The following is a 19397-nucleotide window of genomic DNA, read 5'->3' as shown; positions in this document are numbered from 1 at the left end:
CACTATGGGAAAATAGCGGTAAAACTTTCCAGCACTTATTCCTTATATAAGCAGTCAAAAATATCTACGTCACCGATTTAAATAGCTTTTCAGTTGTTTTCTTAATGTACTAAATATATTTGAGACAAAAAAGACCACATTGAGAATTATGATTCTTACACAGAATGGTACTTCAATCAATCGTAACATTAATGGATTATTTGATTTATATTTACATTGTCACCAATATAGTATTGTTTGTGTTTTACAACACTCGATGAAAAATGGACGAAGCGCATTGTTATCATATCATGAATTATATTGAAATGTAACATAGAATGGAAAAAACACACACACACACACACACATGCGCACACTATTTGTATATGAACACCTGCCTAAAATATTGACAAATATGCGCCAGGCATTTTACATTTACCAATTTTTCTTCCAAACTAGGCTGAATATAGCACTTTCATTTTTATTTTAGTCATGTAGAACCAACAGATGGTACACAACTATAGTCTCTGGTAGCAATTAGTTAAAATATATTGTGACTGTCCAAATGTTATTAGTGTTTTTAGTGCAGTCCGAGTTGCTCATTTGCTATTGTTACTTTGTATGTATGATTTTAGTTATTTCATGTTCTTTGTTGTGTATGTCTGTTTTCCATGTCTGGTCTTTGTCCCTGGATTACATTCTTTAGATTACCGTTATAACCTTGGTTCCCTTGATTACTCTTTGATTACCGCTATAACCTTGGTTCCCTTGATTACTCTTTGATTACCGTTACAACTTTGGTTCCCTTGATTACTATTTGATTACCACTATAACCGTGGTTCCCTTGATTACTCTTTGATTACCGCTATAACCTTGGTTCCCTTGATTACTCTTTGATTACCGCTATAACCTTCTTGGTTCCCTGGATTACATTTTTTTGATTACTATAGTATAATATACCAATAGTCATATTATCAGTTGCTTGTTAAAATTTCTGCTTGAAGGGAACTCGGACAAACATTGATTTTAAACGAACAACCAAGTTTTCAGAATACAAAAGCACATTTTTATGTAATTAATTAGCAATTGACGTAGATAACTTCCTAGAAAGCTTGTGATAGTCGTGAAATCTGATTCTCAAGGTGCAAACATATATGATATAACCCAGTATTCAATATAATTACGGTTTGAAGAATAATTTATTTACAAAACCACAAGTGCATATAGTGGGTGAAAGTGTTATTTTTCTATCATTTTAGTTAATGATTTTCAACAAGCTCTGCGTATTAATAAGTTAGTGTTACTTCTACTGATTCGTCTAAATTTCACGTCATAAAGTGATGTGCAGCATAACGATGGGAAATTGTTGAATTTTGCAAACAGTTGGAAGGTATTCCAGATTATCTCTGGATACGAAAATGAAAAATTTTCCTCCATTAAATTCTACTCTCACTTTCTTTGAGGAAAAAGCTTCCTTGATTGCAATCACCCATTGTTTTTGTTATTATCATTGCGATATTACGCTTTCAATTCAGAATCCGTTGTTGACGTCGTCAATATTTTTGCTAAAAAGAAATGTAAACGTGACATTCTCAACACTGGCCTATCTTCTCGAAATGAGCAAATATTGTTTTTGCATTTCATGCTTAATTTTATATTACCAAAATCGAACGACTGTTTTTCAAGTAACTTAATTCTAAAAGTAAACGCTTGATTATATTATTGTCGTTTAAGCAAACAAAATAAATAGAATCAAACTAAAACAATGTCGTAAAAACTTTGAACTTACTCTTGGTTCATTGATCTTCTTCAAAATCACAATATGAATTAAAACGTGGTCGAAAATATATCACACTAAAAATAGTCACTATGTCAAGCATTCCAAAATGTCAAAATCTCAATGTCAAATATTCCATAATGTCCCGTCTAATGGTTTACCATAATTACTTATGCTTCAGTCAAAATTACTTAAAACCTTTGTACTTGTTCAGTTAGATGATTTGTGCTAACATCAAATCGATTTTGAACGTCAACAATGTTCGTATACTAAACAATACAACCCCAATCACGGATTTGTGGCTGTTATTATAAATGCTTGTGAATATAGACAATTTCTGCATTGAAGAACTAACAGACACGACTATTAGAACCTCAACATACCTAAGTGGAAATTAAATGAGAAATATAAATAAAGGAGCAGAAGAATGTCAGTTTTAAGTAGTACTCCTGCTAAGAATCATGCAAAATGTGATTCGTGGTTGGAAAGCCTGCATATTTTTATTTTTAATATTTTGTTTAAAACGTTATACTCAATAGAAATTAATATATGGTTTTTCATATAACCGCTGTTCATAAGAGATATAAGTATATAGATATATAGAATTTACAGTAGAATTCAAAATAAAAGGAGATAACTCTGTAACTGACACTAAAATACAGTAGAAACCTGTTGGTATTCAATGTTAATTATCTCCTAAGAGCAAACAGATTGGAATGAATGATGATACATTTCATCATATAGACATATAAAGCAATTTAATAACAACAATTAAAAATTTGTAGCCTTTTGGGGTGTGTATCACATACTTCAGAAGTTGCATGATTCTTACAAAGACTGTTATTAAAACAGTAATTCTTGTGTTTGCTTCTGGGTCTATTATCTACTAGAAATCATCATGCTGGTTTTCATTAACAGATATTATTATAAATATTTGTTGAATTGATTAATTGAAGTGGGTGAGACGAATACAAGTTCAAAATGTTAAAGAACAGGGAACTTTTTAATCAACGAAAAGAACTATAAAAAAGAAAATAAATTGCGTAAAGAATGAAAACTTTGAAATTATTAAACGAAGGCAAATAAAGGTAATATGTCCGATCATTCTAGTAGTAATAAAAATAGAAAAGTTTTTATTCATTAATCTATTGATAAACTTATGAAAACTAATTTCTAAAAATTCACACATGCACAAGTAGGAAAGTGTAAACAAAAAGAATCGATTATAACATCTCTTGACTATCCAATCAAATGGTTTTCGCATGGTTGTATATTCAACACAACACTTTCATTTCATAATTTTACAGATACAAAAATGATCATATATGAATCAACTGATTTAAAAACCCAATGCAAAATCAAATATCGAGAATCGAGAATCTAAAACCTAGTATTGTAGATGAAAAAAAAACCAAAACACAAGAAATAAAGCACTCACAAAAACACACTAAAAGCGAGATTATCAGGCACTCCGGAAGGGTAAGCATGTTATGCCCCGCTTGCGGCATCCTTTACAATGCAAATGAGTAAAAAATGGTAAATTTGTGAATAGGGGATTTCCGTTAAATATATCTTGTCTCATCTTCAATGTAGAAATTTCATATCATATATACTGAATTGCAATGACGAACATCTATAGTGATGAAGTGAAGAGAAACCCCGACTAAGAAACTTATTTGACAGTATTCGCGCTGTGCTGAGAGGGTTAGTATATAAACAGTACTCGTCAATCATCAAAACATAGCTATAGGAGAGTGTTGCTACATAGGCTTTCACATAAAAGTAGAAACTTTTATACTCTTTAAACATCCTCTTTAGAAGTTTTGCTGATGGATGATATCTCCATCAATGTTACTGTGTTTATTTTCAGTTGCTATTCGTTGGATCTAAAATCATTCTTGCTCATTGACGTACTATTCATATAAACCTTTTTAACCTCAAATGAAATTACTTTATTTAAAAAAAAAAAGTAATCAAGGGAACCAAGGTTCAATCGAACATTAAAAGGGTATGTTCAGACAGGGTGAATTGGTGAGCGTCCTCTGATAAATGAATATGCATAATATTTCAATCTATAAGTGCATGTAAAGCGATGAATAGTCACTAGTCAAACAGTCAGTTTTACTTTAATGAAATTATAACTCAATTTCCCAAAATTATGTGGAAAATCTTGTTTTTTTACCTTTGTTCTGGTGTTGCTAAGGTATAATTTAACTTTCAAAACTGTGTTGTTATACCAAGTTTCATTCACTGCCTAAATTTTACTGAGAATGGCACTTAATACCTCCAAATACAGTTGAAGAAATAGAACACAACATCAACTACTATAATGATAATAATACTGGCACTGATAATGCTGATCATAATAATGCCTTTTGCATTAACACAATTTATATTATTTAGTATAAATTGTGTTAATGCAAAAGGCATATCATAATTAAAGTAAAAGTAATAATAAATTCACTTACCATATTATCTTAATATGTGTGGTCAACAAGCGATTGTACTTAGGTTTATATAATGTCATTTGTAAACTCCTTCGTGTCATTAGCAATTTTTCCTAGGTGGCATTGAGCGGTCAAACAGGTTTTAGCACAGAATGTCAGTAAGATCGATAACCAAGTGACATTCTTCTCTACCGTACTACCGGAATTGATAACAATAAGGTTATCAAGAGAATGCCTTAATGCGGGTTAGGTTTAATTTGGAGTTCGTTAAAAACGAAATTTTATAGATTTTAATCACGTTTATAAAAAGAATAAAATTTGTGAAAAGTAATTACCGTCTGTGTTAGATGAAACTTTGCGTTTACGTTCTTTTCTGGTGTTATTTTTCAAATATTAAGATATTAAACATTTCTGTTGAAAATTGAACTTCAAGAGTAACTACGATGATTAGAATTCGAAAGTCAAAAGAAAACAATTAAATAAAAAAGTGGAAAAAGAATCTTCAAATAATTTACAGATTAAATTAATGAACACTAAAATCTAAAAGTAGATAAGTAACTAATACTCCATAAAATACGTATAAATATTGGTCAATTTAATTGTAAACTCGAAAAAGTTTAGGAAAACAGATGACCCTAAGCCCTTTATCTTTTGAACATCCAAGAACCAAAGTAACCTGAATCAGATGCGAGCGAAGCATATGCCTCTTGATATCTAAATTTTATTGCTGTCTTAATCGCGGTTTACCTGATCTTAGAATAGCACTTCCGTAATAAAATTACTTCACAAATTGTCAACGCCCCCATGCATTAAAAGTTCATGCAGGATTTCCTTTAAAAGCCTTAATGGACAAATTGACTTCATTAAGATATCATCATCAACGAAATTGATTTCGTGTAAGCACATGAAGAACTAGAAATGTCAATCAGAAAGTTTGATCCGTAAACATTACGCTGTTTTATTCTTGGATACTTATAAAATACCCCTTCCACAGTTTCCGCCTTAAAAGCCTTTAATATCAACCATTATCAAGCACAGTTGTGGGCGAGCAACAGACCTGTTTTCAAAATTAAAGAAGGATAAAAATATCATCGATCATTGAGGTGGGGGGGGGTCATGAAGAAGCTTAGGTTAAGCAGGTTCTTCAAAGTCTTATCACTCTCGCTTAAGCGATTATTATAAAATGCATTAAAAACCATAGAAATTATGAAAAATATTAAGTGGCGCTGTGGCGCAACGGAAAACGCGTCTGACTATGAACCAGCTAATACCATGCTCCATTCTTGACAGGCTCAAAAAATGGGAAACCAATTTCAGTTTATTGTCACTCCCCTGGTTCTTCCACATTTGAAACAGTGATCCCAAGATGTAACTCTAGATATCAAAAAACTATATTCAAAGACACAGGCTCTTATATTCCATTATTTTACTTTTTTACTCTGACTTTAATGACAAAACGTTATAAATCTTACCGTGAATCACTTTAATACTGGTAGTTCTGATGGTATTGTCATTCTTAATATGTTCTGAGCTAGCTTTCAGTAACTGCCAACATTTTTAATGTGGATATCTCATTTATCTATATGGTTTATGTTGAGGTATTCCATACAGGGAATTGGGTGCATCATTTCATGGAGTAGTTGTTTGTTGTTTCAGTATATTTTTGACCTTACATTAAAGGGAATGGTAAAGGCCTCATACAACTTGTTTATCCCAACCGCTGATTTCATGCGCCTGTCCACAGGAGGATATATTTGCCATTAATGTGTCTTTGTTTCGTTATATTACTTTTTAGTTTGATTTTGTAGAATTGACATCGTTCATTTAACGCGGATTTTATTACCTTATTGTTGGAGGTTTCCAGGGCTTACAAAAAACTGTAATATTGAGAGCTAGTTGTTTGTTAAAATGTATGTTTACTTACTTCTAATATATATATAGCCTAAAAATCAGGGCTTTTTAATTTCATATCCATTGAAATTTATCGTTTGTAAAGTTTAATGTTATTATTTACATACAAAATATTTAAAAAAGCTAAAACTTTAATTTGCTTACAAAAGAGCGTACGTCTTGATTTCAGAACATCCTACAACAGATGGCATGAACCGCACAAAATTGTTTCTTTTTAAGGCACCAACCATTGAATGCATTAAGAAACAAAATGCTTCTCGGAGGGAAAGCAGCTATATACGTCCACAGAAGTCAAACTCTGAACCGTTGGGGCAAATATAGACACAAAATTCAAGCTTGATGGAACTGTGAATTTTAATTGTAGTTAAACATAATACATTATAATATATGTAAAAAGAAAAGGGAGTTCACAATATTAAACAATAACAACTTAAGTTTTGTAAAAATTGGTTAAAGCATGTTCATGTTATGCAATTATGAGATATGATAATCGAGCTAACATCAGTAGTAAATAATTCTTATTGAAACTTTCTTGAAAATGTGTGCACTTCCGAGTCATACTCCAAAAACTGCGAGATCAACCCTTTTTATAAAGAAAGTTCAATATACTTTATCGTAAAATCAGATATTTATAAAAAGTAAAAAGTAAACCGTGAGCGCTGGTTTCTGAGAGAAATGTTTTAAAATTAATTGACCTTTTCTGGTTTTCATTTTTTCCACCAATAAAGTAACATTGTTGATCAACAGGTAATACTGTCGTGCCTGATTGAAATGCGTGAACATGACTTTATTCTATAAAACATTTTTACAAAAGGTTGCCGTGTATCGAAAATGTCAATGAAAGGTATCACGAGAATCAAACAATTCTGTTATCTTTACTACGGGAGTGTTTCATGTTATTTCAAGATAATTGATGACTGAAAACTCCCTTAAAGACCAACACTACTTTTAACGTCTCAGGCATTTCTAAATATAATAAAAACAGCAATAAAATTTTAATATCCAATGCAAATTTTACAAAAAAACAAACCATTTTCAGATATAATCGTAAACTAGATTTGGTTCTTCAATTTATCCAATAAATTGTTAGGTATGTTATTTAAAAAAAATATATTTATAGTATATGTTGTATGAGAACTTTTGATTTCTCTTCCGTAGCATTTCTTGTTCATTTGAACAAGATAATGACGCCCTTTTATACAACAGTAGACTATAAAACGTTTCTTTGTGTATTCATGGAAAAAAGAACGAATGTAGTGAGAAGCAACGATAAACCTAAATCATAGATAGTAAATACATTCATGGTTTTATGTCTATTTACAAAAATAAAAACATAAGTAAACAATTTATGATAAAAACATTTTCATTAAGTACCATTCAGATTTTTTTCTTTGTCAAATTTAAAAATACGGTACTAAAATTGACTGTGAAAGAAACAAATATTATAACTGTAATTGACGTAAAGTTATTATATTAAGGCATATCATAAGAAATCAATCTACAACTGTACTTATTAGTTCCTACGAGAGCCGACCAATATGTTGACAAGATATTTCATTATCGTGCATTGTTTAAATCCGGAGTATATACCCCATATTCTAGATTAGTTTAAACAGAAATATATATATAGTTTTTCATTTTTCTTTAAACACGCTAATTTGATGGAATTGTAGTTTTATTACAGTTGTTATTTTTGTGGTATCTTTTCCGTTTATTTTACTACATACGCGTTTATTATTCGCAGAAATTCATGTTTTTGTCTTCACCCTTTTATCTTTCCTAATTGTGATACTGACTAACAATGGAGTACACATTGTATTTCGTAGTGTGCTCGTCTCGAGTGTGGAGGAGATTGGTTCGATCCCCGGTCGAGATAAACAGACATAAAAATTTGTTGTCACTACTTGACTCGGACGCATGCCTACCTGCGGGTTATTGCTTCTGTGAGAGCAAAATAAAGACCGGCTCAGCTCGTGGACTACTTGAAAGCAGTGTATGTTCGATTAGTCAATAGTTTTTGTCCTGAAATGCATTTAGCATCTGTCATCGGACGTTAAACTATAATCAATCAATCAACAACTTAATTTCATCAAATATTATTTGTAAAAATTATTGTGAAGAACTCCAATTGCATGCTGTTGTGTTTTGCCAAGGGTAAGGTATAAAATCATCACCTTTCCAGAAATGATGGATTGGGCTTTTGGAACCTCTATATTTTAAGGAGCGTTAATCTTGAGCGTGTCGCAATTAGACCATATAACAACATTGAGAGTTTATGTGGATGGGAAACACATTTATCAACTCTAGATTTAGCATTCGCTCTTTATCTGCACCTATGTTTGAGTTATTTAATTACCACTTCACACCCTAGCTCAACATAATTGCATTGATCAATTCTCAAGTATATATTAATATTGATGTACATCGGTTCATTGTAAGTTCATTGTTTCCAGTGATTAAAAACGAAAACAAATAACAGTGTTAACCTTCAAAGGACAATAGCAAAACTGACAAGAATTCCAAAAATAAAAAAAATATATAAAAAAAAAAGAAACGATGCAGTAAATATTGTTTTTATACAGTTTTTTAACAAAAAAGAATTATCGTTGAATTGCCAAAGCCTATTAATCTAAGAATTAATCCTTTTTTATGGTTGATTTTTATCACTTTTCTAAAGTTTCTTGAAAGAACAATTCAATATAAAATGTTAATTGTTTATTAAACAGAAATAAATTGAAGGCGATAAGTTAAATTCTGTCAAATAACTTGTGACCTTAAAATGAAAAAAAAAATGATAATATAAGAAATTTGTTGAAATTATTTTCTGTCAAATACGAAAATGCTTAAACCGTTGCTTCCGTTGAAACTAACTTAAGATCGGTCATTAGACATACTAAAGGTAATCAAATCTTAGAATTTAAATCAAATTTTACCTCTTCATGTTCATGTTTTTTAATCTCCAAGAAATAGTAGTTTAATAATTAAAAAAAAAAAAACAACAACAACAAACGGAATTATTCACACAGAAGGGTACACATACAGACATACTGGAAACAAAAATCTGGAGGATACACATTTTGACAAAGCTCATATTCAGACCCGTAGTATGAAATGTATAAGTACTACACACTATTCGAATATTGAACAATTTGAAGGCTCTTATTTTGTCATTGACAAAGGTAAACACCAGTCTGCTTTCATGATTTTTTTCGCTGGTACTTGTAAGACAAACTATTTTTTACTAGACACACAATCAAATCAAAGATTCCAATTCAAAGTTTGGTGGCTAGATAGTTTCTGAGGACAAAACATATACCGGTATTTTAGTATTTATTGTTTAAAAAATGAAAAAGCAAATACATACCGAATGACAATAGAAAAAAAGCAATATTTATGCTAATTTTGTTATTCAAAAAGTAATTAGGGTGACCAATATTCGAGCGGAGCACAAAATAATGAGATAAAGACTATACAGGAAAAACAAGCACACTCAACAAAAAACACGAAATAATCCAAAAGCACGTGCATAGAAAGAAAAGTAAATGAGCAATCCGGATTCTACTACAAAATGGGAGCATGAACCAGTTGCATTGGTAGGGTAATCTATTATTTCATTATTTTTCTAGGACAGTTGCACTTGCATCATGCTATGCTAATTTACAATAAAAATATATGTTTGGTATTTTTGCTACTTGTTCTGTGATTTTGTTGTTGTCTATGTGGCATGTTCTTAAGTTAGGAAATAGTTATCAGTATAATTGTATGGAATGTTTTAAAGAAAATAAGGAAAATCGCCCCAATCTATAAGTAGCAATTGACTTTCGCGCAGGAAATAACAAATTAGTGTCAATTGTCACCAGGTGTAGACGAGATTCAAACATGTTGTATGCATGAGGATTCAAAAGATTCTCAAATTAACTTCTTTCTGTTATCGAAAATTTAATATTTAAGTCAAAGTCTGCAATCGCAAGACGCGATAGCAAGGTATAATGTGATACTCTCATTTATAACTGACAGACCTGTGTATCCGTCCACCAACTTGCATCGTCTATGCAATGCACATTAATTGGTTTTCCAACATTGGCCCAAGCTGCGTAATCAATATATAAAATAAACGCATAACGCGTTTGGTTTCATTCTTTCCATTCCTTCCTAGTTCTTTGTTCTATAGGCCAAGTTTGATTTCAACACAATCCAATATTAAAATTTCAAGTTTTCTATGTCTTCTTCATAGTTATTTTGTTTGTTAATACGTGGAGTGTTAACTTTCAAGATGTTCCATGATATCATTTAAGTACCATTCGTATAAGAATCAGGGTATTAGTGGCAAATCATTTTTCCCAATTTAGTGGTTTTTTTTTGCCTCAAATATATTTATTACATCTAAAATAACTGAGAAGCTATTTAAATCTAGCTGGCAGCATCTGTGACGCATTGCTTATATAGGGAACAAGTATGGTAAAATCCCCCATTTTCCCAAAGTGTATTTCAACTAAAATTGACCAATCAATATCTTAAAATGGTAAACTTTACAAATACTGTGATGACTATTTCTGGACAATCGGAGCGCCGCGTTCGGTGGAGGTCATTTTTTTGTGTCGACCGGAAAGACCAGTCCGTCACCTATTCTATCGTAGTAGCGCTAGTATCCAAACTTCGGAGCATTGGTCTCTTCCATGCCGGCACTACTTTTGCCCTTCCAGAACGTCAACGGTTCGGAACTGGAGCTGCTTTGGAGTTTAACTAGTATCGTCTAGGCAGTTGATCTTTGCTTACATCGTGCACCTCTGATAATTGTGTTGTTTCGTTATAAGTAATGAGAATTTAGATCCACATAAACCGATTTGTATAAGAAAACATATTTTTCGAGGTGACTGACATACTGCCAACATTTTTCTATGCCCACTTTCTTCACAATTTACCAGGATAGTCAGGTGCCGCGTCAGTGAGAGTTGAGGAAAAAAATGACGGATAAATACCACTGTCCGAAATAACTGACACAATTTCATCCCGGGAATTGTTTTTACAAAGTACGACCATAAGTAGGACGGCAAGATGTGTATGTAGTCTCTCGATTCCAGAAACACCAATCATAATTCTATTTAACTTCAACCATGACCAAAATATAACTCAGCTTTTGACGGCCATTTTGGCGATTTGGCACAATGGACAAGCTCATTTGTCTTTCTTTGATTTAAATCTGACAACTGAATGTTGACACTAGTATCTTTGGTATTTAACTGGTTTCCATCAAGGTGGATATTTGAGATTCTGTTGACTGACGTGTGTACTCTATTCTAACAAATATACAGGCTTCTTTAATACCTTAGAAATCCAGGACAAAACATTCAGCTTGTATTTATTTTATTTTGCTAATATATTTCTGATGTTATTGCCGTTCTATTAAAAATGTTTTATCTACATGCACAGGCATTAACATATTTAAAATAACTATTTAAAATAAAATCTGACAGATGGGAATATTGTAATTACATTTTTTTTTCAGAAAAAAAGTAGCTATGGGTTGGCTGTTTTTTCCTCAATGGTGAGAAGTCAAAATCACTCACTCAAACCAGCGATGGACATACTATAAAAAAAGGGTCCAGTTACACTGTTCGTGACTGGTATAAACAAAAAAATCTGGTTATGGAACTGTTCACCCATTAACAATATATATCACAGAGTAATCAAGGTAACCAAGGTTATAGCGGTTATAGAGAAGGAAAAGGAAATACAAGTATATTTTTACATTTGTATACCATCACAATCTTAATATATTAAATTATCAGTTATTTTCATTAAACAACCAGTTTAAATAGAACATAAAATTAACAGAAGTAAGCTATAAGAAAAAATACCTGTCAAAAAGTTGTAGATTTTTTTATGTCAAGATATTTTGGACAATATTTATAAATATGCATGTATAATCATTTGTTAAGAGAATGAAATTACAAATGTATTGAAGTCTCGTGTATAAAAATTCAATACTTGCCATGATGTATTTCCTCGTTTGTAAAATGAATATTTAAGTACAAGATAAAACAAAAGTTAATTTAAGGAAATTATTGGTATCTCCAATTTTAAATTGAAAAGAAGCAGTCGTAGTTCGCTCAGATTTTACATACTAAGATTTAATACAGATTCATGGTTGTATTTTCGGCTTTAGAACAGAACTCTATGTCAGTTTGTTTCTGTTAATCACACAAGTCTATATTTTAAGTTTCTGACATTGAGACACTTCTTACCATGTATGAATGTTGAATGCAGTTTTTCAAATACAAATGTACATGTATGAACAAGTCAACCTTAATTATTTATATTTTTTTACATCTATGTGGTTATTGATGCTACATGCCAACATATCAAAATAATTAATGAAGAGTAGCTATCCCTCTCACAAAGAGAATTCACTTTCCTGCAAGAATAAACATAATCTGTCTAAATATTTCACCAATTTGACAGTTATACATTACATTTTATATAGGGCAAATATCCAAGAAAGTCCTTTACAGAAAATTATTTCCTTTTCTTATATACCACCTTCAGAAAATTTAAGTCTAACATTATGTAATACATGTATCTTTAAATCCCATATCCTAGTAGAAAAAGTATCTATTGACTGATAAAGTGTAATTATGAAGTAGTTTTATATCAATAATGATGAAAATTATAAATGAATGACAAATTTCTACAGTACAATTGGATGTCAACAAGTGCTCATATTCTTTGTTTGTGTTTGTATGTTGGTTTTTGGAGAATATTTAGTTCATGCTTTGAAAGCTCTGATTTGGTCATGCAGATGGACAGGAATTAAAAAGCATCATTCATTTAAACTGAGGATAGGAAAACTCTGACATCTCAATGTATAATGAAGAAATACTTTGAAGGAAGAAAAAAGGTCCTCTTTAATTTTGTAAATCTCTGGATCTACAGCTCCAGTACTACCTACTTCCCACATTTTCTTTTTGAAAGTGCATTTTTAATGATTTTCATTTATTATTTGTAATGCAGACCTAGCTTTCCAAAATATTAGACGGTTGTTTAATAATTTAACTGTACAAAACAACCAGCGTTTTTAAGGGATTCACAGAGATCACCGCAAAAGACCCCCCCCCTACAATTTACAAAAAGAAATGAATGTTCACGTCAATATGTCCTTCAAGAGTAAAGAAAAAATATATGATTCAATCGAGAATGAATTACGAGCAAGGAAGCTGATTATGATAGCCAAAATAAAATAATGAAACACATGATGAGCTATTGGGCTTTGGGCTTGATAGCATTTGTACGTCACACTCACAGCATGTATCTTTCTTCATGGCTTAAATCGTTTGTAACATCGTCCAGAGAATCAAAACATCAGCCTGCTTAATGTTAGTCAATCATATTGAAGGTGTGGAATATATGACAGTCCACCATCATTTCATCTTTGCTTTGCAATCGCAAAACACCGCAAAATGTCGATTTTTTTCCTTCAACTTTCATATTCTCAACCACTTTATTTACTACGCTTCACATGGAATGATGGGTAGTATGTGGTATTTTTAGAAAGCTCTGCGTCATTCCTATCATGAAATCACATTATTGACTAATCAGAAGTCAGGGGATGCAATTGTGTCAGGTAAATATAGCCCAGGGGTATTACTAATTTGAAAGAAAATAATCACGTCCCCCTTTTTTGAAATTATCGTCCGACAAATCGTTCCACCTAACTTAGGTTGAATTTTTGAAGTCTTTGAAAAACATTTATTTTTAAATATTTTATAGATAAACTTTGCGAAAAGGGTGTGTTTTATGCTTTTTAGCAAGTATGTTGACTTCCGGTTTCTTTACAAAAAAATCCAAAACGAAAATTACATTATCTCACCTTTCCCGCATGACCAATAAGTGGAACTCTCCTGTCAGCGCAGTATTCCCACTGTGGAGGTTGAGAGGTATAAATACTTGGATAACGCAACAAAATATATGCGTCTCTTTATTCATGTACCACACCTTATACACATTTTGTCTGATTTTTTTTAGACAGAGAAGTACTTAATAGCACATATTTCCAAGCTTTGCCTGCTAACTTTATGCTAATGTACTTTGTATTCAAAACCTTAAATGACCAACGAGTTAATTTCGCAAAATTATTCATCAATAAAGCAAATATTCAACCATTCAATTATATGAAACAGTCAATTTCAATTTTTTTTGTTTAATTATTTTAATGTTAAAAAGTGTGTCCAAAGTTTTTTTTTTAAGGAGGTAGACCTAGGGTAAGGGACATAGCACATGAAATCAGTGATATGTTTGTATCATATTCAATTTCACCTAAGCCTCTCAAGCTTTCGTTTGAAGCAGAATAAAATGAATCGAAGTTAATTAGATGCTTACATAAGATTGATGTAAAATGTCGAATACAAACCTTCCAATTATTCTTAAAGGTTGTGTCCCTTACCCTAGGTCTACCTCCTTAAGATTATGAATTGTTACGTTACCTTATTAATTTCCTATCACATTACTCCTAAGTTCAATTTACCAAGAAAATTTGATTTGTAAAAGTATCTTACTTTCATATTATATTGCTATATTTACTATGAAGGTTTTATATACAGTGAAACCTTTCTAAACTCAATCTCTTTCGAACTTTAAAATTGACAAGGTTAAGGCAGGTTTTCAGTAGTCCTTTTCACAAAAAAAATCGTAAGTGTATGATTAGTCGTAAGTTATGACGTCATAATAAATCAAAGTTTTGTGACATCATAACTTAAGACTAATTTTTTTCTAACGATTTTTTTGTGAAAGGTCTGCAGCTTACTAAGGTTCAAAACACATTCAAATTGATATAAAATGACTTTAAAAAGTGTCTGGTTAAGAGAGATTTTCGGATCATTCAGGGTTCAGTTTAGGCAGGTTCCACTGTACATGTCAAAATAAGTAAAGATCAGTTAAATAACATAATAGCTACTTTTTATTCTAGATTTTGAGTAAGATTCATGCGTCATATAACAAAATATGACAATCAATTATTATCAAGGAAATAAAAAAGTATTCTGAAAACTGAACCCTTGAAGAAGATAAACTTCCTTGTCATAGACATGATAAATAATCATTTGTTAGATACCTTATCACATCATTATTATGTGCTACCTCCCTTTTAAACCTACATATCATGTGATAGTAAGTTTTATTAAAACTCATCATGCAACGACAGTACTGGGGCAGCATTAAGTGTATTTATTCATAAGGAATAAATAATTTCCTATCAGCGTTATACAAATTAATGCAAGATAACGTTTTTCCCAAGAAAATCATTTCAAGACAAATGGACACCAAGTAATCGTGGGCGGATGAAAGACTAATAGATCACAATTATCTTAGAAAGGAAATTGATTCAATTCAAATGGACATGTCTTCCTAGTTATCTTTTCCCCTTCGAACATACTGCTTTGTTGCTACCAGCATGCAATATAACTACATTATTGAGTTATAGCATACAAAATCGTAGCATAAACATGTCATTTTACACTGAAAGACTTTGTCAAATTACAATCATAATTTTATGCTTTGATGCGTATTTTTTTTAAAGAAAGGTCTCAGCGAAATTTATACTAGGCCCATGCTTCATAAACATGTAAATCGAGTTGCCCACTTATTTTTATTTATGTCTTTTCCGTTAACTTCGTCGCATATGTGTTTGTAAAAGTCGGCTTTGATTTGTCTTTCTCCATAATAAAAGATTTTGAATACTTCACTTTCTGTTTCTATTTAAACTTGTGCAAACTTTTGTGTTTGGTATTAATACATCAGAGGTTATGGAAAAATAAAGGCCTAAGTCAAATTAGATGGCTGAGTTCATAGAGCAATCGGTCAAAAAATATATTAATGCAAATATGTATACAAAAGAAGATAAAAATGCTGAAAATATAACGAGATGAATGGAAATGGTGGAAAAGAGACCATGCATTTTGCCAATTTGCTTCTAAATCGGGCACTGTGTTGTAATTTTGTTGTTTTGATGATGTCTTGACAAATGTGTTTCTCTCGTTCGCAACTTCTGTGTAACTACGTCTTCGTGTAAATATTTAAAAACCAATTTCATGTATACTTCTCCCCAGGAGAAATGGTGGATTTGTTTATCTGTGTGTCTAAGAGTAATCAAGAGAACCAAGGCTATAGCGGTAATTAAAGGAATGCAATCCAGGGACAAGGACAAGACATGGAAAACACACACATCCTCAACAAAGAACATAAAGTAACTAAAATCATACCTACAAAGTAACAAAAGTAAATGAGCAACTCGGACTCCACTAAAAACTGGGAGCATGGACCAGGTGCACCGGTAGGGTAAGCGTCCTCTGCATTTCTAGACACACCCGCCGAGTTGCTCATAAAAAGTCAAGTCCGGGGTAGACAAACGAGGAAAGGCAAACTATGACCCGTTGAATAAATCAGTTTTCATGGTGCTGATGGATACATCATAACGATCCTTGAGTTCATGATGACGACCATAAAACTTCTGTGGTGATGACTTCAATCTTGTAGCAACATAACCCTGTTCCAGAAGCTTATTTGTTACACTTCTAGCGCAATACAAACAGTCTGCGTAGTTTCGGCAAGCTCTGACATAACGTATGAGTTGTGATATGAACACTGCATACGCAGGAGCCGGAGGGATGTTGCCACAGATGAAAGGAAAGTTGACAATTCTGAATGAAAAGTCATCACGTTTGTCGTAAAGTTTGGTCAATAGTTTTCCTTTACCATCGATTTCTAAGTGTAGGTCAAGATATGAGGCTGACTTCACAGTATCTGTAGTAACCTTTATCTCAAGTTCTTTTGGGTAGATGCGATGTATCAAATCCCTGAAATTAGGATTGTTCAAAGATAATACGTCATCTATATAGCGGGAACTGAAATTGAAGGATCTAGCCAAACGATATTCTTTCTTTCTGATCAAATCAGCTATAAAGTCAGCCTCATAAGAGTGAAGAAATAGGTCAGCAAGTAAAGGAGCACAATTTGTTCCCATTGGAATGCCGACCGTTTGTTGCAAAACGCGTCCACTATACTGGACAAATATGTTGTCGATTAAAAATTCAAGCATTTTGTAAACATCTTCCTCTGTATATTTGGAAGATGATTTGGAATTATTTCTTAAGTATGAGGTATCTCTACCAAGAACTATATATTTGTATCTAGGTGTACCATCTTTTTTGGAAAAACAACGATGTATGTTTTTAGGTCGGGATTTTAACTGAGTTTGGGGAATAGAAGTATACAGTGTTGAAAAATCATAGGTTTTAATGCCATTATAATCAGATAATAGTCTTGAACTGATTGTCTCCAAAAGATCTTTCGAATTTTTCAGGATCCACATTGAATTAGTACCACTACGGGAGTAACAAGTGTTGTGGTAGGACTGCAGACCCTCTTTGACAGTTGTGAGTATAGAAGTTATGAGTTTTGAAAAAGGTTTGGTGGTACATTTTGCAGATCCAGCTATGAAACGTTGTTTGTATGGATTCTTGTGAAGTTTAGGAATCCAGTGCATAAACGGTAAATCACAATCATCGTCCTTGGTAGAGAGACCAAAAGAGGATAGCACAGATTTATGGTTTTCCACAATCTCTTCTTTGGAGAGAGTGGTAGCAATATAGGTCTTATCACTGCTATTATTTTCTACGTCTACCTCTGATAATAAACATTGGATATAAAACGTTTTGCAGACACAAACAATGTTGTTTTGGGCTTTGTCTGCTGGTACGACAACATATTTGTCATGTATAGTAGACAATGTTTTTGCTAATTTGTGATTGAATTTGATAATTTTCTATATCATAAAATACTTTAAAAACATTCTCTCAGTATCCATATCCCTAAATACACCATCTCAGTTCCTCATCCACTCTAATACCATAGCATGGTAATTTTACCCCATTAAAGTAGTGTACTTGATCATTTTAACAACACATATCGCAAACAGTAATGTCTACTGAGAAAGGATCGAAGTACTGGTCGTTCACTGAAAATGACCGGTTTCATGAGAAGTTGAAAAGTGTTGTTATATAATGTTATTTGTACTTTGTGTCCTAGTTATTATTCTGACAATATTTAACGCATACGCTTCGTAACATGTAAAAATTTTCAACTCAACATCTCTGTATAGTACGCCAATACTGTAACTAAGAAACCAATATACATCATATTAGTATTCATGGTAAAAATTAATTACTATAGTTCAAAACTTTCATTAGATTGGTGTGGCGAAGGTGATTTGATAACACTATACTAATATCAAAAGTACAAAATTTGACAGCATTACTAAGAAATCTAATTTTCGAAATCATGTATTGACCCACCCACTACCCCGCAAATTAGTTCTTCCTACAAGATTTGGGTCAATATTAATAATAAAGAGAAATGGGTGTTATCTAATTTTTATTGTAATATGACGTCCTTAAAGAAGCACTCGCTAAAATGGACGTAGTTTGTGTGAGAGTAAATTTTCTCCCACAATTCTTTATTCGTGTAAATTTACACGAGTATCATTTGGATATTTGAAATGATATTTTACATGATTGATTGTCAAATTCAAATACATATATGAAGTTTGAACTATATTTTATCAATGCCTTTGATATCCATATATGGACGTGATTGGCTAAGTTTAAAACTAAAAATAGGTTGTCAAGATTACACATTGAGAAACGAAAGAAAACGAAATGGAACGTAAAAAAAAGAAAGAAAAGAAGAAGAAAACGAAATTTATATTGAAATTTCGAATTATCAGTTTTTGTGTGGGTGTGTAGTTCTAGTAGTGGTGAAAGCGCTGATCCCGTTGTAAATAATTAACCTTTCAGAAGAACAAATTACCATCAGCGGATTATAGATTTTAAAATACCTATAAATATCTCATGACTTCCGAGGTTCAACGCGATCGGCGCTTTGATGGTAACTCTTACGTTTTAGTGGGTGTTCACCTAATAGAACAACCGAATATGGCGTAAGCGTACGGTTATCATAGGTAACAAAACTTTGAAAGATATAAATCATTGAAAGTCCATTTTATCATTGTTTTAACACAGGATGGCAATTTATGTCACATTACTTTGGTCCGAGCGATAGCGAGGGGTTAAAGATCGTCATAAATGGCCAGCCCGTGGTGTAGCAGTGATAGAATTTCTGTGATTTATTTCTTAATTTGAAATTGATTTTAAAAGCGATGTCGGGTCATCGTTTTTTTTTTTTACAGTTCTTCATACAATATCCAATGGAACTCTGAACGATAATGGACCAAA

At 32.0% G+C, this 19397-nt stretch overlaps 1 protein-coding gene across 4 annotated transcripts in view; it reads right to left on the bottom strand.

The window, feature by feature from the left end:
• The window catches only part of LOC148625444 (cholecystokinin receptor type A-like), a 29272-nt gene extending 15611 nt beyond the window's left edge, over nucleotides 1-13661 (bottom strand). For 2 of the 4 annotated variants that reach the window (XM_088568989.1, XM_088568988.1), the window contains exon 1: nucleotides 1769-2074. The gene's annotated coding sequence lies outside the window, so the exon portion shown is untranslated. Of the gene's footprint in view, nucleotides 1-1768; nucleotides 2075-11461; nucleotides 12530-13414 lie in introns of those variants that run through there. The other 2 variants (XR_015919922.1, XM_088568987.1) reach the window with 2 other exon arrangements.
• Between the last annotated feature and the right edge of the window lie 5736 nt (nucleotides 13662-19397).

This window comes from Perna viridis, chromosome 2 (genome assembly GCF_037379345.1).
Source record: "Perna viridis isolate PV_CMFRI_1.1 ecotype Kerala chromosome 2, ASM3737934v1, whole genome shotgun sequence".
NCBI classification, from domain to species: Eukaryota; Metazoa; Mollusca; class Bivalvia; order Mytilida; family Mytilidae; genus Perna; species Perna viridis.
The sequence above is the reverse complement of the archived record's forward strand: the minus strand, read 5'-3'. Positions and strand labels throughout refer to the sequence as shown.